This window comes from Microtus pennsylvanicus, chromosome 9 (assembly GCF_037038515.1).
Source record: "Microtus pennsylvanicus isolate mMicPen1 chromosome 9, mMicPen1.hap1, whole genome shotgun sequence".
Taxonomy (NCBI): Eukaryota; Metazoa; Chordata; class Mammalia; order Rodentia; family Cricetidae; genus Microtus; species Microtus pennsylvanicus.
Window position 1 is genome coordinate 101,525,412 of NC_134587.1, and position 24,035 is coordinate 101,549,446.

Here is a 24,035-nt window from a genome sequence, read left to right on the forward strand (position 1 = left end):
TTTCCTTTGTTTGGAGACTCTGAGTGGGCAGAGTTTGGGGAGAGAGATTCAGGAATCCAGCTTGGGGCAAGCGGAAGGTTCCAGCCCAGCAGTAAAAATAAAAATTTAAAAGACATTGTTTTAAATTTTCAAATAATTATATATACTTATACGTGTGTGTGTGTGTGTGTGTGTGTGTGTGTGTGTGTGTGTGTACATATTTGGTTTTGCTAGATAAGGTTTCTCTGTAGCTTTGAAGTCTGTCCTGGAACTATCTCTGGTAGACCAGGCTGGCATCGAACTCAAAGAGATCTGCCTGCCTCTGCTTCCCGAGTCCTGGGATTAAAGGCGTGCACCACCACTGCTCGGCCTACATATATTTTTTTTTAATATTTATTTATTTATTGTGTATACAATATTCTGTCTGTGTGTGTGTCTGCAGGCCAGAAGAGGGCATCAGACCTCATTACAGATGGTTGTGAGCCACCATGTGGTTGCCGGGAATTGAACTCAGGACCTTTGGAAGAGCAGGCAATGCTCTTAACCACTGAGCCATCTCTCCAGCCCCTACATATATTTTTTAAATGCATCTATTTTCAAGTCTCAAAGTTCGAGGTGAGTTTCAGGCATTAATAATATTCATTCTTGGCTTAGGATCTGGAGAGATGGCTCACTGATTAAGAGTGCTTCCTGTTCCTCCAGAGGACCTGAGTTTGATTCCCAGTACCCATGTCAGGAGGCATATGATCACTTAGCACTCCGGCTCCAGGGGGCATGACATCCTCTTCTGACTTCCTTGCACACTTGCACACCCATGGCAGACACACCCATAAAAGTATTAAAATCTTTTTTTAAAGACAATTTTTTAAAAATGTTCTTGATTTCAAACAGGAAAAGAACCAGGTAGTGATGGAGGAAGGTCATTGGCTAATAAAGGAACTGCCTTGGCCCATTTCATTGGTTAGAAGATAGGTGGGAGGAGCAGACAGAACAAAACGCTGGGAGGAAGAGGAAGTGAGCTCAGACTCGACAGCTCTCCTCTCCGGAGCAGACGCCTCAGAGAGAGACGCCATTCTCCCTGCTCCAGGGAAGATGCACGCTATGAAGCTCCCAGGCAGACGCAAGCAATGAAGCTCCGACCCAGGATGGACATAGGCTAGAATCTTCCCGGTAAGCGCACCTAGGGGCGCTACACAGATGATTAGAAATGGGCTAAATTAATATGTGAGAATTAGCCTAGAAGAGGCTAGATAGGAATGGGCCAAAGCAGTGTTTAAATGAATACAGTTTGTGTGTTGTTATTTCGGGGCAAAAGCTAGCCGAGCAGGCGGCTGGGGTGTTGGGGATGCAGCCCCGCCGCTCCTTATTACAACAAGGTAGCATGACTTATCACTATAACGCCAGTGCTTAGGAATGAAGGAAAGAGAGTCAAGAGATTCATCCCTGAGTCCACTACAATGAATTGGAAACCAGCCTGGGTTACAGGAGACCCTGTCAGAAACAAGCAAAAGGATAAGGTGGGGGATTGTAATTTTAATATTTGATTGACAAATATGTCATATCAGCTAATTCTCTCTTACTGTGATGGAATAGCTTGTCCACAAGAAGCTTATAGAAGAAAGCTGAGTTTGACTTCCCGTTTCAGAGGGAGAGTCCATCACAACCGCGGGCAGGCAGCAGGTGCCTACGGGGCCAGAGCAGGGAGCTGAGAGACCACATCTCCATCCACCTGCGAGAAGCAGAAAGAGAAAACTGGAAGCAGGGCAAAGCTATGAACTCTCAAAGCCTGACCTGGCCTAGTGATATGCTTCCTCTCACAAGGCTCCACCTCCAAAGGGTTTCATAACCTTCCCAAACAGAGTCACCAACTGGGGTCCAAGTATTCAATTGCTTGAGCCTGTGGAGACATTTCTCATTCAAACCACAACACATAGCCGGGCGGTGGTGGTGCATGCCTTTAATCCCAGCACTCAGGAGGCAGAGGCAGGTGGATCTCTGTGAGTTCGAGGTCGGCCTCGTCTACAAGAGTTAGGTCCAGGACAGGCTCCAAAAGCTACAGAGAAACCCTGTCTCAAAAAAAAAATACCCACAACACGTGCTCTAGGAAATAATGATGCGTGTATTAATGTTTGCTAAGATCTATTGCAAATCTAAAATGCTGTGTTTCTGGAAGCTTCCTTTCTCAGATGATTTTCCACAAATCTGATGGCTGGCATACCACATACACTAAAGCTTTGATGCAAAGGAATTAAACCTTGGGCCTTGCACTTTGGGCTATTTTACCTGGGGCCAGCTGCATCCATTCTACTGGAGCATGCATCACGCCTTTGTGCTTCATAGTCATGTATGTGCTTACTCGTCTTCATTACAGAATTGTAAAATATCTTGATTTCCTAGTTTCTGGTAAATTCAACATGCAGAACCTATTTTGAAGTGTACACACAAACATGAAAAATAATTTGAAAGAGACAGTGCTGGTTTTTGTAATGTCCCTTCTAGACATCGTTGTTGCGCGTTTAAACTCTTATAACCCCCACTTTCAGCTTCACCTCTGTTCTCACCAAGTTCAGAAACTCTCTCTATGTATGAAGCTTTGATTCCTGTCTTCCTCAGCTCTGTCTACAGTCTATCTACCCCCACTGAAATCCTGTGAACATGGAGCTCTACCTCTGTCCTGCTGTGTGCCGGAAAAATGGCTAATAGTTCTCTGGTAGGAAACGGATTGATTTCAGAATTTTTGCTCAGTTACATGGTGCAAATATTCCCATCATGGCAAAGCCTCCGGTAACCAACACGACATTATCAAAAATGCTACTCAGGAATGTGCAATAGCAAACTACTATACAGAGCAGTGATGGGCACCAATTCTGTATTCTCCTCCACTCAAAGAGATGCAGTTTAATTTCGTTCCATTGGGATGTAGGCAGGACTTAGTAACTCACTCAAATGAACATAATAAAGCAGAAATGATGGAAATTTGGGCTTAGGGTTTAGCTTGGTGGTAAATTCTCTGTCCAGCATACATAAAGTCAAGACTTAGCTCTCTAGAACTTCAAAAATAAAAACAAAAGAAATAATAGGATGTATCTTCCAAAGCTGTTATAACTTCGATCTTATTTGTTCTCTTTCTCTCTTTCTTTCTCTCTGTCTCTCTGACTTTCTCTGTCTGTCTGTCTCTCCCTCCTTATATGACTTATTCTAAGACAACTGGCAACTGTGTTGTAGAGAGCTCCATATTAAAAAAGGCTTTATCACTGTAACAAAATACCTGATATTAACAATTTATATACATACATACATACATACACACACACATACACACTCATACACATGTACACACACAGACGCGCATTTGACTCACCATTTCAGGGATGCAGTACTAGGGCTTCTGAATCCATTGCTTTTGGCTGTGGCATGGCAGGAACATGATCCTGGGACAGTGTAATGAAGGGAAGCTGCTCATCTAAGGCGACCAAGAAGCAGAAAGAGAGAAGGAATGGATCAAGGACTCGTGCCCTACTTCATCCAACTGGAATCACTTCTTATATCCCACTCAGCTATTACATCATCCATGAATTAACCTATCATGAGATTAGAGCTGCAGTAATCCACTTCCCCCGCCATGAACCCTGGATACACCAAGTGGTCAAGCCTTCAACAGGAATCTTTGATAAACTTCATATTCAAACCATGACATGAGGCCTCCAGAGGACACCCTAAAAAGACCTAATATCATCTGTCCCATAATCGCTGAAGAAGTGAGGACAACTAACAACTAATCATGCAATTGGGCTTAATGTGAATTTCTCAGTCCAGCTCCAAGAACTCCATCTCTGACATCTGTAATAGTAATATCAGTAAGAAGGCAGAAGGAAAAGTCCTACTTCTTACTTTCCCACAGAAACACAGATTTAATTACATTACAAGTCAAGAATTAAGTGTTTAAGATGTTAAAGTACCCAGGCAAGTATGGAGTCAAGGTTAGCCACATTTGAAAGCAGGCAATAACAGCTTTTACCTGTTTCAACCCCTACTTTAAAAACCCACACAGTTCAGAATCCAGAGGAATTGCAACTTCTCCCTGGGACGGGGAAGGGGTTAAATGTTCAGGGGGAGGGAGTCAGAGTCTAGCTCACAAAATGGTGAGTGGAAAAGGTATAGGAAAATGTGTACCTCTAGAAGGTGAAAGAAAAGATGCCCAGAAAAACTAGAGGAAGTGAACATAGGTATTCCTTGATTTCCAAATTCCAGGATACCTTTCCCTTCAGAGCTGTACACTTACAGTGAGCACCTTCCTGTCTTGAAAGTCTCTCTAATGCAGAGCCTTCTGCAGGTCAGAGAGATTGGGAATGAGAAGCAGAGTCTGTGAGAAGAACACGTAGACTTCTTTTTCTGAGAGATAAAAGTTTCTCTTCTGTTTTATTATTCTTTCTGTTGCTTGTTATACTCTATTCACTTTTTGTTTTGTTCTTCTACCCTGATGTCTCTGTCTCTTTCCTGATGACTTCCTTCTCCTCTACTTCCTGATGGCTTCCTTCTCCATCGTCTCTCCTTGTACATCTTTCCTGATGTCCTTCTACCTTCTTTACTTTCTCCCTTACAGTTTATGTACCCCAGCAGAATCTTTCAAGCAATATAAAAATTACAGTATGATTACAATCTATTTTAAGTGAATGATTAAAATGAATACAAGTAAAAAGCAACATGTTTTTCATATCCCTTACAAGAATAAATATTTTATTATTAGAGGTGAAAAACCAATATCTTGTAGAGCCCACACACAGTTAAACATTTATATTTTACACATCTCATAGGTCAGAAGCCTTTCAGCCACGACCATTTACATAGGCAGCAGTTTTTATACTTTCCAGAAATACAGGTTTCTAGTCTCACTCTTCATATTTTAGAGTCCTATCCAATTATCTTAACTAACTATCCAGTTCTTTGCTTTCTAGTTACATGAAGCCAGTTGTTTAAAGCATTGTCTTAGCTATGCTGTGCACCAAAACACACAAACACATTTCCCAATATCAGGAAGAACTTGAGCTAACTCCTAGGAGTCAATTGTTTTTCTTAATCATTAACCTAAACCATAGTCGATATGGCTCCTCAAGGGAAATTCCTAAGCCCCTGCTGCATGACACTTCTTAGTCCTATTTTCTATCCTCTGCAGCCCCTGTTTTATCAGCTGTGGGGGTAACACTTTGAACAGTACAGTTTAAGAGGAAATCATCTTCAAAATAACCACAGGTAAAAATGCCTGGTAGAACGAGATCTTTCCATGAGCTAATCACACTACATTAAAAGCAGTGGGGCTCTCCCCACATCCATTTGTACCATGCCAGAGAAAAAAATGGCAGTGGCAAACAGATGAAGGCACAGCAGTAGCAAGAGACACTCTGGAGCCGAAGCCTTTGGGGTCTTGCCTGTCTGAGATTCCCCACCAGTGTCTTGCCTTCTGGTGGGCCCATCTCCTGAAGTCAGTTGCCACCTCTGCCCCTCTGGCATGGCTACTGTTACTGTACCCTTTAGAAAAGGCACAGAATAGAGTCTTATTCTCCAAGAAAACAAACAAGGATCATGACTGTGATGCCCCAACCTTTCATGCAACTTCGAAAGGTCCTAGTTCCTGTCTCACCTCCTGTAGAGCACCACTTCCTGTCTCACCTCCTGTAGAGCACCACTTCCTGCATCATCTCCTGTAGAGCACCACTTCCTGCCTCACCTCCTATAAAGCACCACTTCCTGCCTCATCTCCTGTAGAGCACCACTTCCTGTCTCACCTCCTGTAAAGCAACACAGCCCTGCTCAGAATCTTTGCCATGACTGATTTTCCCAGTCAAAGGCAGTCCTGGAGAGGGATTGCCTATTCAAGGGTTGTTTTTATTGAAAGGCTCTCATGTAACATCCCAAATCAGCCTCAAATTTTCTATGTGGCTAAAAATGGCCATGAACTACCTCCTGCTTTTATTTCCCAAGTTCTGGGAACACCGGCATGTACTACCATACCCAGTTTATGTGATGCTCTATAGAAGGGCACAAGGTCCTCGTGGTCACAGACAGAGTTAGACAAACAAGGAAGTTAAACTCGCAGGCTTTTCTCTTCAGTGGAAAGGATTTACACCCGTCTTCCCCCCAGAAGATTGGAGTGGATGCTGTTAGTAGCCTGGAAACATTTGCTATTCTGTAGAGCCAAGTCTCATTGGAGTCCCCGAGAATCCTGGGCATGTTTTCTCAGTCAACAGAACCCATCCTTATAAAATGGGTACTGCATATTTTTCAAGTCTACTCTTTTTATTTATTTATTTATTAAGGATTTCTGCCTCCCCCCCTCATCCGCCTCCCATTTCCCTCCCCCTCCCCCGATCAAGTCACCCTCCCTCATCTGCTCGAAGAGCAATCAGGGTTCCCTGACCTGTGGGAAGCCCAAGGACCGCCCACCTCTATCCAGGTCTCCTAAGGTGAGCATCCAAACTGCCTAGGCTCCCCCAAAGCCAGTACGTGCAGTAGGATCAAAAACCCACTGCGATTGTTCCTGAGTTCTCAGTATTCCTCATTGTCCTCTATGTTCAGCTAGTCCAGATTTATCCCTTGCTTTTTCAGACCCAGGCCAGCTGGCCTTGGTGAGTTCCCGATAGAACATCCCCATTGTCTCAGTGTGTGGGTGCACCCCTCGCGGTCCTGAGGTCCTTGATCGTGCTCCGTCTCCTTCTGCTCCTGATTTGGACCTTGAGATTTCTGTCCCGTGCTCTTCTGTCTCTGTCTCCTTTCATCACCTGATGAAGGTTAATATTCATGAGGATGACTATGTGTTTGTCTTTGGGTTCACCTTCTTACTTAGCTTCTCTAGGAACATGCATTATAAGCTCATTGTCCTTTATTTATGGCTAGAAACCAAATATGAGTGAGTACATCCCATGTTCCTCTTTTTGGGTCTGGCTTACCTCACTCAGGATAGTGTTTTCTATTTCCATCCATTTGTATGCAAAATTCAAGAAGTCCTTGTTTTTTACTGCTGAGTAATACTCTAATATGTATATATTCCATACTTTCTTCATCCATTCTTCCATTGAAGGGCATCTAGGTTGTTTCCAGGTTCTGGCTATTACAAACAATGCTGCCATGAACATAGTTGAACATATACTTTTGTTGTATGATAGGGCCTCTCTTGGGTATATTCCCAAGAGTGGTATTGCTGGATCCAGGGGTAGGTTGATTCCGAATTTCCTGAGAAACCGAAACACTGCTTTCCAGAGTGGTTGCACAAGTTTGCATTCCCACCAGCAATGGATGAGTGTACCCCTTTCTCCACAACCTCTCCAGCAAAGGCTATCATTGGTGTTTTTTATTTTAGCCATTCTGACAGGTGTAAGATGGTATCTTAAAGTTGTCTTGATTTGCATTTCCCTGATCGCTAGGGAAGTTGAGCATGACCTTAAGTGTCTTTTGGCCATTTGAAGTTCTTCTGTTGAGAATTCTCTGTTCAGCTCAGTGCCCCATTTTATAATTGGATTGATTAGCCTTTTACGGTCTAGTTTCTTGATTTCTTTATATATTTTGGAGATCAGACCTTTGTCAGTTGCGGGGTTGGTGAAAATCTTCTCCCAGTAAGTGGGTTGCCTTTTTGTCTTAGTGACAGTGTCCTTTGCTTTACAGAAGCTTCTCAGCCTCAGGAGGTCCCATTTATTCAATGATGCCCTTAGTGTCTGTGCTACTGGGGTTATACGTAGGAAGTGGTCTCCTGTGCCCATGTGCTGTAGAGTATTTCCCACTTCCTCTTCTATCCGGTTCAGTGTGTTCAGACTGATATTGAGGTCTTTAATCCATTTGGACTTGAGTTTTGTGCATGGTGATAGATATGGATCTATTTTCATTCTTTTACAGAGTGACATCCAGTTTTGCCAGCACAATTTGTTGAAAATGCTGTCTTTTTTTCCATTGTATACTTTTAGCTCCTTTATCGAAAATCAGGTGCTCATAGGTTTGTGGGTTAAAGTCAGGGTCTTCTATTCGATTCCATTGGTCGACTTCTCTGTTTTTATGCCAATACCAGGCTGTTTTCAATACTGTAGCTCTATAATAGAGTTTGAAGTCAGGGATGGTAATGCCTCCAGACAATCCTTTATTGTATAAGATTGTTCTGGCTATCCTGGGTTTTTTGTTCCTCCATATAAAGTTGATTATTGTCTTCTCCAGATCTGTGAAGAATTTTGATGGGATTTTGATGGGGATTGCATTGAATCTATAGATTGCTTTTGGTAGAATTGCCATTTTTACTATGTTGATCCTCCCAATCCAAGAGCAGGGGAGGTCCTTCCATTTTCTGGTGTCTTCTTCAATTTCTTTCTTCAAAGACTTATAGTTCTTGTCGAATAGGTCTTTCACTTCCTTGGTCAGGGTTACCCCAAGATATTTTATGCTATTTGTGGCTATCGTGAAAGGTGATGCTTCTCTGATTTCCCTCTCTGCTTCCTTATCCTTAGTGTAAAGGAAGGCAACTGATTTTTTGGAGTTGATCTTGTATCCTGCCACATTACTAAAGGTGTTTATCAGCTGTAGGAGTTCTTTGGTAGAATTTTTGGGGTCACTTATGTATACTATCATATCATCTGCAAATAACGAAAGCTTAACTTCTTCCTTTCCAATACAAATCCCCTTGATCTCCTTATGTTGTCTTATTGCTATTGCTAGAACTTCAAGCACTATATTGAAGAGGTATGGAGAGAGTGGACATCCTTGTCGTGTTCCTGATTTTAGTGGGATGGCTTTGAGTTTTTCTCCGTTCAATTTAATGTTAGCTGTTGGCTTGCTGTAAATAGCTTTTATTATATTTAGGTAGGATCCTTGTATCCCTATTCTCTCCAAGACCTTTATCATAAAGGGGTGTTGAATTTTGTCGAATGCTTTTTCAGCATCTAATGAAATGATCATATGATTTTTTTCTTTCAGTTTATTTATATGGTGGATTACATTGATAGATTTTTGTATGTTGAACCAGCCCTGCATCTCTGGGATGAAGCCTACTTGATCATAATGGATAATTTTTCTAATGTGTTCTTGGATTCGGTTTGCCAGTATTTTGTTGAGGATTTTTGCGTCGATGTTCATGAGTGAGATTGGCCTGTAATTCTCTTTCCTGGTTGAGTCTTTGTGTGGTTTTGGTATCAAAGTAACTGTAGCTTCATAGAAGGAGTTTGGTAATGACCCTTCTGTTTCTATATTGTGGAATACATTAAGGAGTATAGGTATTAGCTCTTCTTGGAAGTTCTGGTAGAATTCCGCATTGAAACCATCTGGTCCTGGGCTTTTTTTGGTAGGGAGGTTTTTGATAACCTCTTCTAATTCTTCGTGACTAACAGGTCTGTTTAGATTGTTCACCTGGTCCTGGTTCAACTTTGGTATGCGGTATTTATCTAAAAAAGTGTCCATTTCTTTTATGTTTTCCAATTTTGTGTTATACAGGCTTTTGTAGTAAGATCTAATGATTCTCTGAATTTCCTCTGTGTCTGTGGTTATATCCCCCTTTTCATTTCTGATCTTATTTATTTGTGTGTTCTCTCTCTGTCGTTTAATTAGTTTGGATAGGGGTTTGTCGATCTTGTTGACTTTCTCCAAGAACCAGCTTTTTGTTTCATTGATTCTTTGGACTGTTTTCTGTGTTTCTATTTTGTTGATTTCGGCCCTCAGTTTTATTATTTACAGTCTTCTACTTCTCCTGGGCGCGTCTGCTTCTTTTTTTTCTAGAGCTTTCAGGTGTGTTGTTAAGACCCCAATGTATGCATTCTCCGTTTTCTTTAAGTGGGCACTTAGTGCTATGAACTTTCCTCTTAGCACTGCTTTCATTGTGTCCCATAGGTTTGAGTATGTTGTCTCTTTATTTTCATTAAATTCAAGGAAGACTTTAATTTCCTTCTTAATTTATTCCTTGACCCAGGTGTGGTTCAGTAGTTGACTGTTCAGTTTCCATGAGTTTGTCGGCTTTCTGTGGGTAGCATTGTTGTTGCCTTCTAACTTTAATCCGTGGTGATCAGATAGGACACAGGTGGACACTGATATTTTTTTGTATCTGTGGAGGTTTCCTTTGTTTCCAAGTATGTGGTCAATTTTTGAGAAGGTTCCATGAGCTGCAGAGAAGAAGGTATATTCTTTCCTATTTGGGTGGAATGTTCTATAGATGTCTGTTAAGTCCATTTGCTTCATTACCTCCAATAATTCTCTTAATTCTCTATTAGGTTTCTGCCTGATTGACCTGTCCCTTGGAGAGAGAGGTGTGTTGAAGTCTCCTACTACTAGTGTGTGTGGTTTGATGTCTGCTTTGAGTTCTAGTAATATTTCTTTTACATAAGTAGGCGCTTTTATATTGGGGGCGTAGATATTCAGAATTGAGACGTCATCCTGATGAATTGTTCCTGTTATGAGTATAAAGTGACCATCTCGGTCTCTTCTGATTGATTTTAGTTTGAAGTCAGTTTTGTTAGAAATTAATATGGCCACACCTGCTTTTTTCTTAGGACCATTTGCTTGAAACATCTTTTCCCAACCCTTTACTCTGAGTAGGTGCCTGTTTGTGGTTGAGATGTGTTTCTTGCAAACAGCAGAATGTTGGATCCTGTTTTCGTATCCAATCTTTTAGCCTGTGCCTTTTTATAGGTGAATTGAGCCCATTAATATTAAGTGATATTAATGACCAGTGGTTGTTTACTCCGGTTATTCTTATTGCTTTTGGTAGTAGAGATTGTGTGTCTCCCTTCTTTGAGATGTGCTGGTGAAGGGTCACTAGATGCCTGGGTTATTGTAGGCAGTGTTGGCAGTGTTGGATTCCTTGGGTTGTGATTTTCCTTCTATTACTTTCTGTAGGGCTGGATTTGTGGCTACGTATTGTTTAAATTTATTCTTATCCTGGAATGTCTTGTTTTCTCCATTGATAATGAACGATAGCTTGGCTGGGTATAGTAGTTTGGGTTTGCATCCATGGTCTCTTAGCTTCTGCAGTACATCTATCCAGGACCTTCTGGCTTTCATAGTTTCCATAGAGAAGTCAGGTGTAAGTCTGATCGGTTTACCTTTATAAGTTACTTGCCCTTTTTCCTTTGCAGCTCTTAATATTCTTTCTTTAACCTGTATATTTTGTTTTGATTATTATATGGCGAGGAGATGTTTTTCTTTGATCCAGTCTGTTTGGTGTTCTGTATGCTTCTTGAATATTTAAATGAATATCTTTCTTTAAGTTGGGAAAGTTTTCTTCCATAATTTTGTTGAATATATTTTCTGGGCCTTTGAGCTGTGACTCTTCTCCTTCTTCTATTCCTATTATTCTTAAGTTTGGTTTTTTTATTGTGTCCCATATTTCCTGAATGTTTTGTGTTGAGAATTTGTTGGCTTTGCTGTTTTCTTTGATCTGTTCGTTTATTTTCTCTATGGTGTCCTCAGCATCTGAGATTCTTTCTTCTATCTCTTGTATTCTATTGATTATGCTTGTTTCTGTAGACTCTGCTCGTTGACCTAGGTTTTCCATATCCGGCTGGTCCTCAGTTTGTATTTTCTTCCTTGCCTTCATTTCAGTTTTCAATTCTTGAACTGTTTCCATTACCTGTTTGATCATTTTATCTTGGTTTCCCAGGGTATCATGTACATATTTACTCATTTCTTCAAACTTTTTGTTATACTTCTCATCCATTTCTATAAGGGCATTTTTTTACATGTTGTTTAAGGGACTCTATTGCGTTCATAAAGTCAATTTTTTCCACTTCTTCTGTGTTAGGTTGTTCAAATACTTCTGTTGTAAGATCCTTGGGTTCTGGTGTTTTCATGTTGTTTTTCAGATTATTGGGTGAGTTCTTGCCTTGGCGTCTGCCCATCTCCTCCTATTAATCCTATCTAATGGGTCTTATAAAAACCGGATCAGGTTTCCCTGCTGGCCCAGGGCTCCACTTACAAAATGCCCTCGCTCTGTTTCCTGCCGCCGGCCAAGAACCCTCTCACCCCTCCGAAGGGTCTTCAGGACAGGACCAGGCTCCCCGTTTGCCAGTGACCTGGCCAACCAAAGGCCTACCTCTTTGATTTGATTGTAGTAGGGCGATCTGCTCTCCTTATTGCATACCTGACCCTGCCAGTTGCGTCTGCTGCCGCGCTGGTCTCCCAAAGCCTCTTCCTGAATGCGGTGCCGCTCCGCCGCGTCTGGCGCCGCTGCTCTGCCTCTGTGCGTCTGGCGCCGCAGCTCCGCCTCCGTGCCTCAAGTCTACTCTTGTACTATCCCTAGACCCTGATCTTGAGCATTGTTCTCAGTCAATAGACTCCATTTTTGTGAAGGATGTCACAGGTATTCTGCAAAAGACATGTACTTTGCAAAAACTTTCAATGGACTCATTCCTTAAGCTTTGTTGTGATAATTGTCGCAAGGAAATCTTTATTCAAGATTGTATTGTGCTTAAATATGTCAAAAATCAACTTCTCAGGGTCCGACTCTAGAAACTTGAGCCAACACCGGCTAAGCTGTGCTGAGATGGCTTTCCTTCTTGCCTCTTGCAGTTCATTTCTCTGCCAACAGTGGCGCTTTCGGGGCTTCCCCATTCTCACAGTGCTGGGGATTGAATCTGAAGTGGTTAAACTCTCTCACTCCCCCAAATGAATTAAAGTTTCAGTTCTCTGAGACGGGCCATTTATCCACAATACCCTTGCATTCAGGGATGAGGGAGAGAGCAAACACAAGGCCTAAGCCAGGCCCACAAGGTCTCAAGGACAAATCCAGCTGCCCCTTCTGAGCCGCGTCCAGACTTGCCCAAGATTGTGCACGCTCCTCTCGGGGTCATTACCATTTTGTACAGGTGTCAACCTTGCATGCATGTTGGAATACTAATAATCACTCTTTGCTTTTACATGCTATTTGAATCTGAAGATCTCCTTCAGCATTTCCTAGGACCTTTACAAATTCAGGACTTCCTGCATTCTAGAGGAGCAATCTACCACCTGAGATACATCTGAGACATTTTCTTCAGATAGGGACACATCAGTTCCAAGATGCTAGAAATTTGAAGAGCCAAGGAAACAAAACACAGTTGAAAGAATAAGATAAATATAACTAACTAACTAACTAACCCTACACAGATGAAGAGCTATAAACTCTCTGACAAAGAATTCCAAGTGAAGGTGTAAATGAATGTTCTGGAAGAAGCTCCACCCCAAGCCCCCTTCCCCATCTCTCTCCAAACTGCATCTCTGAAAGCCTGACAAATGATGACCCCTCCCCCAGAGATGCTCAAGAGCACACCCATAAGGTATTTAAACTCCCCCGCCCACCCCAGAAAACAGACATATTATTTTTCGGTCGTTCTTTTCCATCTCTTCTCTGGGGGACTGGAAAATCATCCAGGACTATTTTCCCCATTAAACCTGGGCTTTTTCTAATTTGATTTGATTTGGTCTGATTTAGATCACTGCGTTGGCGGAGATGCTTATTGGAGTACAGAAACTTTTCACTGAAGTTCAGTAAATTATAAAGGAAACAAAATCTTAGGAAAAAATACATGAATAAAAATATTGCAAAGACAAATAGTTAAACAGAACCAAACAAATTAAAAAACTATATAGTACAGTAACTTGACCAAAAAACTAACCAGAAGGGTTCAACAATAAATTTAATCAAGCAGAAAAATTAATGAACTCATAGAATGTTTATTTGAGAGTATCCCATCAAAATGAGAAGAATGAAAAAGGATGCATATAGTTTAAAGAAATTATTAAACAACATTTTGCAAACCAAAACAACTTTTGTAGGTATCAGAAAGACAATGGAAAAAACAAATAAAGGAAAAGGGGTTTGTTTATTTGGGGTTTTTGTTTTGCTTTGTTCAAGTTTTTTAAATTATTTTTTTGAGGCTGGGTCTTTCCATTTAGTCTTGTCTATTCTGGAACTTTCTGTACAGACTATACTGATCTTGTAATTCACAGAGATCTAACTGCCTCTGCCCTCTGAGTTCTGGGATTAAAGTCATGTACTACCTTGTCTGGCAAGATTTATTTTTATTCTTATGTACATCTGTATTCCTGTGAGTGTACATCATATGTATGCATTGGGCATTGGGTCCCCCAGAGCTTAAGTGGGGAGGATGATAGATTCTGTGTGTTTGGGGGATGGAGTGGTACTTGGAAGTTACAGAGTCCAAAGGTGGCATGGTGGAGTAGCCTACCTGCAGGAGTCTTACCTGCTGACTGGCTGCTGGGGCTTGTGTCTTTAGTCATGTAGATAAAATAATTTTAAAACAGCCACAGGGGGGACAGTTTACAGAAGTTTGGAAGAAAGGCAATAGGGCAGGCAAGCTATAAAACTTTGTGGCTTCTAGAAGAAGAGAAATGGATTTGAGGAAAAGAGATAGCTATGCCTTGAGTTAGGAAACAGGTATATCCATCAATGGAGGCTGGTAAGCAGTGCGTGGAGTGGGTTCTTCAGAGAAGAATATCCAGTGTCAGCACACACGTATTTAGGATTTTAGTCAGTATGCAAAGAGTGGAGAGAAATTGGATAAAAGGAAAGAATCTATTTTTTGAATTAGAACTCTGAAATGAAAGTTCATTTAGTAGGGGAAACCTGCTAGCAACTGCATGAAGGAAGGGAATTCTATGGGGAGGGAGGTACTAAGTACCTTATCTCATTAAGGGATTATTTATTCAATCCCTCTAGTAACTTTTAAGATGATTCACCTTCCCTGAGGGGCTGGATCCTAGCCAGGTGATGGACAGGTCTAGCTGGATTACCTCTTAAGGGAAGAGATAATAGTACATAATGTTTTGGGAGCTGAGAAAAATCACATCTTCATTCAGTGCCAGAGGCAAAACCCAGACCTATTCTTTCGACCAGGCAACATAGTTTCAAATGGGTATTTAGAGAGCCCTGATACCTCTCTCCTTTTCCTTTTCAAATTTTAAGGTGAAGTCCATCCTGAACGGCCTGTGTGGTAGTTTGACTGTTATTGATCCCCATGAGCTCATAGAAAGTGACACTATTAGGATGTGTAGTTTTGTTGGAATGGTAAATGACTTATTGGAGAACATATGTCACAGTGGGGACAGGCTTTGAGGTTTCCTATGTCAGGTACTGCCTAGTGTCTCAGTCAACTTCCTGTTGCCTTTGATCGAGATGCAGCCAGCACCATGTCTGCCTGCTGTCATGCTCTCCGCTATAATGATAATAAACTGAACCTCTGAAACTGTAAACGAGCCACCCCAATTAAATGTTTTTCTTATAAGACTTGCTGTGGTCATGGTGTCTCTTTATAGTGATAAAAATCCAAACTAAGACAGTCTTCAAGACTGCTAATGCCTGCCTAGCTACTTGACACAGTCATGTGTGTGTGTGTGCATGGGCTCGCATGTATATTTTATATACAGTGCTGTTCAAATCTGCCTGTATTAATACAACACTGTATCTGACTGTATTAATATATCAGTCTCCTGTGTTACTGTTGGAGGTTTCATAGTGTTTGGAGTGAGGTGTTGAAATATCCTGTTATTGTTGTGTTGTTATCTGTTCTTCTTAGATCTCTGATGTGGGAGTCCCCTCTGTGTTCTCTGATTACCATTAATGAATAATGAAACTGCCTTGGCCTGTTGATAGGGCAGAACTTAGGTAGGCAGGGAAGATGGAACTGAATGCTGGGAGGAAGAAGGCAGAGTTGGAGAGACACCACTGGAGATAAATGGGCTGAAACTTCTCTGGTAGGCCACGATTAATAGAAATGGGCTAAATTAAGATGTAAGAGTTAGCCAATAAGAAGCAAGAGCTAATGGGTCAAGCAGTGATTTAATTAATACAGTTTCTGTGTGATTATGTTGGTTCTGGGTGACCGGGATGAACAATCAGCTCCTTGCATAATATAGCTGCGCAGCCAGAAAGAACAAGTGAGCCTCCTCCCTCAAACAGATCTCAAAGTGCTTGCTTTGTTTGTTTTGGTGCTCTGGCATTGGGTTCATATGTAAATGTATGCATTTATATAAATATTTATAATCATTTCATCTTTCTAGGAATAACTCCTTTGTTTTTAATTATTATTGTTGATAGTTTATATATGTATGTATTGGAATATGGTCATATTCCATCCCTCGATTTTGCTTTCACATTTTTCTCCTGATGAAACTACTCTTTTCAACAACTCCCCTCTTATTTTCATGACTTTATTTGTAACCAACTGAGTTTAATTAGGGTTGCTTGCATGAGTATCTTTCCTAGAGCATGGATAACTTATCAGTGGTTATACCATTAAAGAAATGATGTCCTCATTCCCCAGCAATCATTAACTACCAATGGCACCTTAGAACCAGGTGGGACTTCATGAGCTTCTTCTCCACCACAAGGAAGTGTTGGCAGTCCCTGTCTCATTCAGATCTTGTACAGGCAGTAATAACTGCTGTGAGATCATGAGTTTCACCCAATACCTCTCCATTCTAAGCTCCTACGTTCTTTCCACACACTTTTGCATGATATTCTTTGAGCCATGGAGGGGAAGACACCAATATCCCATCTAGGGCTGAGCACAGGTAGAACTGAATAACAGTCAATTATTCTTGGTACTTTGACCAATTATAAACCTCTATATTATCTTCTGCCCATTACAAAAAAACAAAACAAAAGACCTTCTCTTATTGGATAGCTAAAAAGGGATCAATATCCTTAAAAGTCTTTGAGCATGGACTTCTCCCTGCATTAGCTTTGAACCCTAAATCCTTCTTTGATAACACTAGAAAAGAAGACACCTGCCCCTTTTCTTGGCCTCCTGGTTAAAAGAATGAAATATTTCTTGCCCTGGATAGAGATACATTTAGCTGTTTCAAGGATTAGAACATTACATTTGATTGTCTACTCCCTTAATAGTTACTTCAGCTGGGCCTGTCAATCATATAGCCGGAAGCTCACCCCACTCACCACCCCCCAAAGAAAGTTGACTTACTTGAAGGCATACTAAAAGATGGAAAGAATAATTATCCTCTTATGGAGATAATGCATTTATATTTTCCAGCAGCCCCTTCCTCATGCAGCACTTACAATGTTTCTGCCAAGTAGTTTGGTGCCTTTCATGAATCTTACTCAGAAAAGTGTAACCCCCTGTCTCAGTTGGGGTTTCTATTGCAATGAAAAGACACCATGACCACAACTATTCTTATAAAGGAAAACATTTCATTGGGATGACTTATAGTTCAGAGGTTTAGTTCATCATCATCATGGCAGGGCATGGTGGCATGCAGGCAGACATGGTGCTGGAGAAGGAACTGAGAATCATACATTTTTATCCTCAGGCAACAGGAAGTGAATGGAGACAGTGGGCATAGCTTGAACATAGAAGGCCTCAAAGTCCACCCCCACAGTGGCACACTTCCTCCAACAACCTCCTAATGATGCCACTCCCTATGAGCTTACATTCAAACTGCCAAACCCCTCACCCATTTAGATACTGACCAAAAAGCAAGCCTGAGCTTGCTTTTTCTGATGCCCCAGGCTCTCTCTGTCGTTTCCTGTAGACCCTGCTGCTTTTACCATGCATCCTTTTGCCAGCCTCCATTTTTAAACATGGTGGCTTTGTTGGCCCTAACTAAAACACTGACTTTCTCCCTCCCTCCTGTCCATCTCCCTCCTTCCAGCAACTTTCAAGACTGACAGCTTGCTGACCTTCTTGTTTTCCTCTCAAACTCTAATAAAACTGCTCATGAACTTCTTTCTGAGGTCAGTTTTAAATATTTATTGGGAGCTAGATAGATAGATCAGTAGTTAAGGGCACCAGATGCTCTTCCAGAGGACCTGCTTTCAATTCCCCACATCCAAGCAGAGCTCATAGCAATCTTTATCTCTAGTTCCAGGGGATCTGATGCCCTCTGCTGGCCTCGCTGGGCACCAGACACACAAGTGGTGCATAGACATACATGCAGACAGAACATTCATACACATAAAAAATAAAAATAATAAAAAATACTTTATTAATGTGACCAAAACCTTATAGGTGAACCCCTGATTTCCATGGTTACACTCTGACAAAAAGTAAGAGCAAAACTAACCTATGACTAGAAACCACCAATTTATCTCTCCAATCCTATATACATATGTATGTATATATGTATGTGTATGTATATATATTGTGTGTATGTATATAGTATTATAATATACAGAAATATAATATATAAACAAACAAATAGTGAAGGAAAATAAAGTCGAAAGAGATTTTTGAGAATATCAAAAGAAAAATGACCTGTTCCATACAGGAGAGCCTCCATAAGACTATTTGAAGATTTCTCTACAGGAACCTTGTAAACCTAAAGGAAGTAGATGACATTTCAAAGTGCTAAAAGAAGAAAATTGTCAGCGTCTACATGTCTTCAGAAATGAGCAAGAGAAAAGAAAGACTTTTCCAAACAAATAGATGTTAAGGTACCCATCATCACTTGTGCTTCCTTGGGGAAAAGGGGGAGGGGCTTCTTTAAAGTTGACATGAAAAGAGGCCAAAGTAGACATGAAAGCACAAGGGGTCAAACAGTACAAACTGAAGAAAGGGATAAGAAAAAGTAAACTGATATTACATCTCCATCAATTTAAAACAATCTATTGTTCCAAATCATGATCCTTCATTGAAGAATGTCAGAACAGATGACCTCAGCTAAGACTCCTAGCAACAGTGGAGAGGGTGCCAGGACGGGCCTTCTCCTGTAATCAGATTGATGTCTACCTTGTCATCATAGATCCTTCATCCAGTAACTGATCAAAGTAGATGCAGAGATCCACAGACAGGCACTGGGCTGAGCTTCTGGATTCCAGTTGAAGAGAGTAAGAAGGGATTATAAGACCAAGGGTGTCAAGATCAAAATGGGGAAGCCTACAGAGTCGGTTGACCCAAGCTAGTGGGAGGTCACAGACTCTGAGCCTATAGCTGGGGAACCTGCATGGGACCAAACTAGGCCTTCTGCTCCTGGGTGACAGTTGTGTGATTGGTCTGTTTGTGGGGCCCCTGGCAGTGTGACCAGAATCTATCCCTGGTGTATATGCTGGCATTTTTGGAGACTATTCCAAAATGGTGGGACGCCTTGCTCAGTACTGAAGCAGGGGTTAGAGGCTTGATCCTTCCTCAACTTGATGTGCCAGGTTTTGTTGACACCCCATAGGAGGCCTTACCCTTTCTGAGGAGTGGATGGGGGAGTGAGGGGAACAGGAGGAGGGGAGGGGGAACTGTGGTTGGTATGTAAAATGAATTAAAAAAACTAAAATAAAAAAGACTAAAGACCTACAAAACAAACCCCTGTTCCCCAGTAACACGCACACACACATGAGGTGAGAGGGGGAGAGAACTTGCCACCCAACAGCAAGAGAATAGACATATTTTCAAGTGTATATGGAACATTTCAAAGACAGATTGCATATTAGCTCACTATGGTAGTCTCAGTAAATTTCGGAAGAGTAAAATCACGCCATGTAACTTTTATAACCACAGTGGAATGAAACTAAAAATAAATAGAAGGAAACATGGAAATCTCACAAATGTGTGAAAATTATACAACACTCATAAACAATGGTAAACAAAGACAATCATGCCTGATTTACATGGTCTGGGGAGCAAACCCAGGACTTCATATATATACACAATCATTCCACCACCTGAGCTATATCCTCAGGAAAAAAAGTCGACAAAATTCAGCACTATTTTATGGTTAAAAAAAAACTTTTAGCAAACTAAATAGACAAGAATTCCCCCACAGTACAATCAAATAATGCTCTATTTGAAAAGTTCATAACATTCTATTGAACAGGAAAACAAATGAAGGTCTTTCCTCTAAGACCTGAAAAGACTAGAGTGGCACACTTGTAACTTCTACTCAGTGTGGTGCTGGCCCTGAAAGCCAGAGCACTTAATGTGAAGAGAAAGAACCCAACACCATGTAAATAGAAGAAGGAGAAATTGTAAAACTCTAGGATAACTCTGAAGCCACTTCTGACAACTCTGAGGACTCTCAGCTGTCGTGCTCTCCCCTCCCCTGGGAACCAAGGACCTAACAACTTCACATGCACGTACTGGAATTTTCCATCTCCCTGTGCCCTGTGGATGTTCTCCAGATAGGACTCAGTTATTGGAAATGGGGCAAGATAACCCTTGGATATTGACTCATTTCCTTGGCCTTGGTCAGGAGATACTGAGTCAGTTTCTCAGATACAGTTAGGATGAAAAGCAGCCCCCAGCCTCCCCCTTGTTTCTGTGGTTTAAAAGTAGCCTGTAAGCCAGGCGGTGGTGGCGCACACCTTTAATCCCAGCACTCAGGAGGCAGAGGCAGGCGGATCTCTGTGAATTCGAGACCAGCCTGGTCTACAAGACCTAGTTCCAGGACAGGCTCCAAAACCACAGAGAAACCCTGTCTCGAAAAAACCAAAAAGAAAAAAAAAGTAGCCTGTACCAGCTATTCAGGGTCTTTCTGGCTTCTCAAATTCTGAAAGACCCTGTCACAACAAAATTAATTAAATCCTCTTGCTTTTACATCAACTGTGGTGTGAGAGTAATCTCTTGGGGAGACTCCTCCTCAATGATTGGACTTCACGGTCCAACAAAATAAAATAGGTCCTTTGTGCAGGTGATATGAAAATACATAGAAAATCTTAAAGACATAATAAAACGTATTAGTCTAATAAATTAATGCATTCAAGTACAGGAAACAAAATCAACCTACAGAAACCAATTGTTTCTGAATATAAATGCAAGTTACTGAGAGAAATGTGAGGAATGTAACCCCACTTATAACAGCATCAAAAGGTATAAAATACTCAGGAGCAAGCTTAATCAGAGAGCTAAAAGGCTCAAACACTGAAAATCAGAAGACACTGATGAAAGAAACCAAAGAAGATTCAAATAAAATAGACATATGGTTTAAGTGACCATACTACCTAAAACAATCTACAGATTAAATGTAAGAGCTCTCACATTCTTAATGGCATTTTATAGAAAAAGAAAAAATCCTAACATTCACAAGGAACCACAAGAGACCTGCGGTAGCCAAAACAAGTCTGAGCAAGAGTTTGTTCAAAAGTATCAGTTCTTGACTTCAAGATAAATATAAAGTGAGCAATGAAAATATTTACGTTTTAGTGAGACAACTTAGAGGGCAAAGAAGCTTGTTACCTGACTATGTAATCCTGATAAAGTAAGTTAAATCCTCAGATCCCAATAGAAGTCAGAAGATGAGAACAGACTACATAAAGATGCCCTCTGACCGCCACATGCACAGCATGGCAGCTGCTCACAAAGAGGGGGAACAGGAAAGCAGGAGGGAATCATTTATAATAATAATAATAATAATAATAATAATAATAAATTAAATTTAAAAGCAGCATGGAACACTGAAATAACAACAAAAAGCCCTGGGGCTGTGTTTCAAGGGTAGAGTGTTTGCCTAGCATGTACAAAGCCCTGAGTTCAATGCTTTAGCACCATCAAAACAAGACAAACGCCAGATGGTAGTGGCACATGCCTTTAACTCCAGCACTTGGGAGGCAGAGGCAGGTGGATCTCTGTGAATTCGAGGCCAGCCTGGTCTACAAGTGCTAGTTCCAGGACAGGCTCCAAAGTTACAGAGAAACCTTGTCTTGAAAAAAATAAAAACAGAAACAACAACAACAAAAAAAATGACAAATTAAACAGCAAAACCCCCAAACATCCAGACCAATGGAACCAAATAAATATTTTAGAATGAACCCACATATACAGTCGTCTGTTCCTCCCAACGGTCTTGGTCAATAATGGTAGAAGTACATTCTCTTCAGCAAGCAGTACTGGGGAAGCAGTCACCCAAAAATTAATTCAAAAAGGATTAAAGGTTTAATTGTAAGACCTGGAACTATAATTACTTAGAACAAATCAGACAGAAACCTTTATGACATTAGACCAGGTAGTTTCTTAGATATGATTCCCAAAATACAAACAACAAAGGAAAATGTCAACCCTCTGAGACCAAATTAGAGGAAATTTCTCTGCAGAGCAAAGAAAAGAGTCAACAGAATAGAGAAACAACCTACAAGAAAACAGCCAACAGAACAGAAACGACCTACAAGAAAATAGAAGAAAAGAAAAACAGCCTACAAGAAAACAGTCAGCAGAACAGAAACAACCTACAAGAAAACAATCAGCAGAACAGAGAAACAACATACAGGAAAACAGTCAGCAGAACAGAGAAACAAACTATAAAACGAGAGAAAATTTTTGGAAACTATTTGGCATAAGAGTGATATTCAGAATGTGTAAGAAACCCAAATAGTAGCACAACTCAAATAACCCCACTTTAAAATAGGAAAATGATCTGAATAGGCATGTCTTTAAAGCAGACACACAAATGTCCAAGTGTACAAAAACTACATCCCAGATCATTTTCCCCCTGGACGGTCACAGCCAAGCCACGCCATGAAGAAGCATTCCCACCCTCAGTTAGACTTGATCTTCCCCCAGAAGCCAATTCGAAGTTGCACTTGTGCTTCTTGTTGCTTGTCTCACAGTAGCTAAGGTACAAGCTTATGTCAGGTGCCCTAACCTGTTTTCTATTGCCATGATAGGCCACCATGACCAACAGTCACTTGGGGAAGACAGAGTTTATTTCAGTTTAGATTTCCAGGTCATGATCCAACATTGAAGGAAGTCAGGGCAGGAACCTGGAGCCAGGAAGTGAAGCAGAGGTCATGGAGGGATATTACTTACTGATTTGCTCCTCATGGCTCGCTCTGGTGGCTTTGTTATACAACTCAGGCTCATCTGCTCAGGCGTGGCTCCACCTACAGTGGGCTGGACCCTGCCACGTCAATCTGTTTCCTGGGAACCAGCTTTTTGTCCTGTGCAGACTGCCTCTATCACCTCCCCGTCTGATATCCATTCTACTGCCCCTCCTCTCCGTGTCTTTGATGAGCTGGTGTGGGACTACCCAGTCAACAAAACTTAGGTAACAGCACCACAGAAAGACTCACAGGGTGCGTTATACAGCCGGCATCTGCAAGACAGGAAACAGAAAGCAACCGGTGGCTAAATGACAAACGCTCTGACGGAAAGAGGCCAGAGTCCCATAATCATCTCTCCACCTCAGCTTGCTTCTTTCGCAGAACCTTGGAACAGAGTACTCTCAAAGCTTCCGAAATGAACTTCCAAGAACACCTTGACTTAGTTTGTTTTGTTTTCCACTCCCTGCCCCACCATCTCCCAGTCCCCGCTGCGAGCTTCTTTTGGTCTAATACAATCTGTGTTCTTTCTTACAGGCGGATCTCAGCACACATTGTTCCCTGTTCCTGCATGGCTCTTCCCAGCCAGCCCACTCACTTCTGGGGAACTCTTGGCGCCTTCTTCTCACAAGTTATTCATTATGGAAACGGTCCCTAACGGGGGCTGCCAGAGCTCCCCGAGTCTCTCTGTCAGAGATTTTAATAATTATCTACTCAATTAGTGATAATCTTCCTCTCACCATCGCCCACGTGAGACCATCTAGTTAACTCAGAATTCCGTAAAGTTTGATCGCTGACACATTAGGTGTTTACAGACGAAATAAATATCTAAGTTCTTCAAGTGCTCAAACCACACCCCTATGTTGAAGTCTGGTCCTTTGCTCTTCAAACTGACATTTAACAGTTGAAGAAGGAAGGAAGGAAGGAAGGGAGGAAGGGAGGAAGGGAGGAAGGGAGGAAGGGAGGAAGGGAGGAAGGGAGGAAGGGAGGAAGGAAGGGAGGGGAGAGGCAGAGGACATGGCTTCATGGTGAAATGCTTGTTGGGATTCTTTAAGCTGAAATCATTTCTTTTCTTTTTTTTGTGTGTTTATAAAGCAAAGCTAAACACAAAAATAGATAAATCAAGTCTCTTTAAGAGTCTGAAGGATCCTTATAAAGGATACAGTTCAAGTCCTTTACTCTCTAAATATGGCTATTTAGTGACAATAAGTAACCTGCCCCGACAGTCACCTTGAAGACAGTGCATGGCCACTAACCCAAAGGATATCAATCGACATAGACAATTATTGAACACACAACTGTTGAATGTATACATATGTATCTCTAGAGCTGTGGAAGGACC

General features: G+C 41.4%; 1 long non-coding RNA gene across 1 annotated transcript; it reads right to left on the minus strand.

Annotated features, from left to right (window-relative positions):
- Positions 1 to 1,505: 1,505 nt before the first annotated feature.
- LOC142856932 (uncharacterized) lies at positions 1,506 to 22,740 on the minus strand. Its single transcript, XR_012911751.1, has 4 exons — positions 22,683 to 22,740; positions 3,341 to 3,442; positions 2,263 to 2,402; positions 1,506 to 1,708 (listed from the first exon to the last, which is right to left on the minus strand). It is a non-coding gene; the product is annotated as an uncharacterized LOC142856932 (long non-coding RNA).
- Positions 22,741 to 24,035: the final 1,295 nt, after the last annotated feature.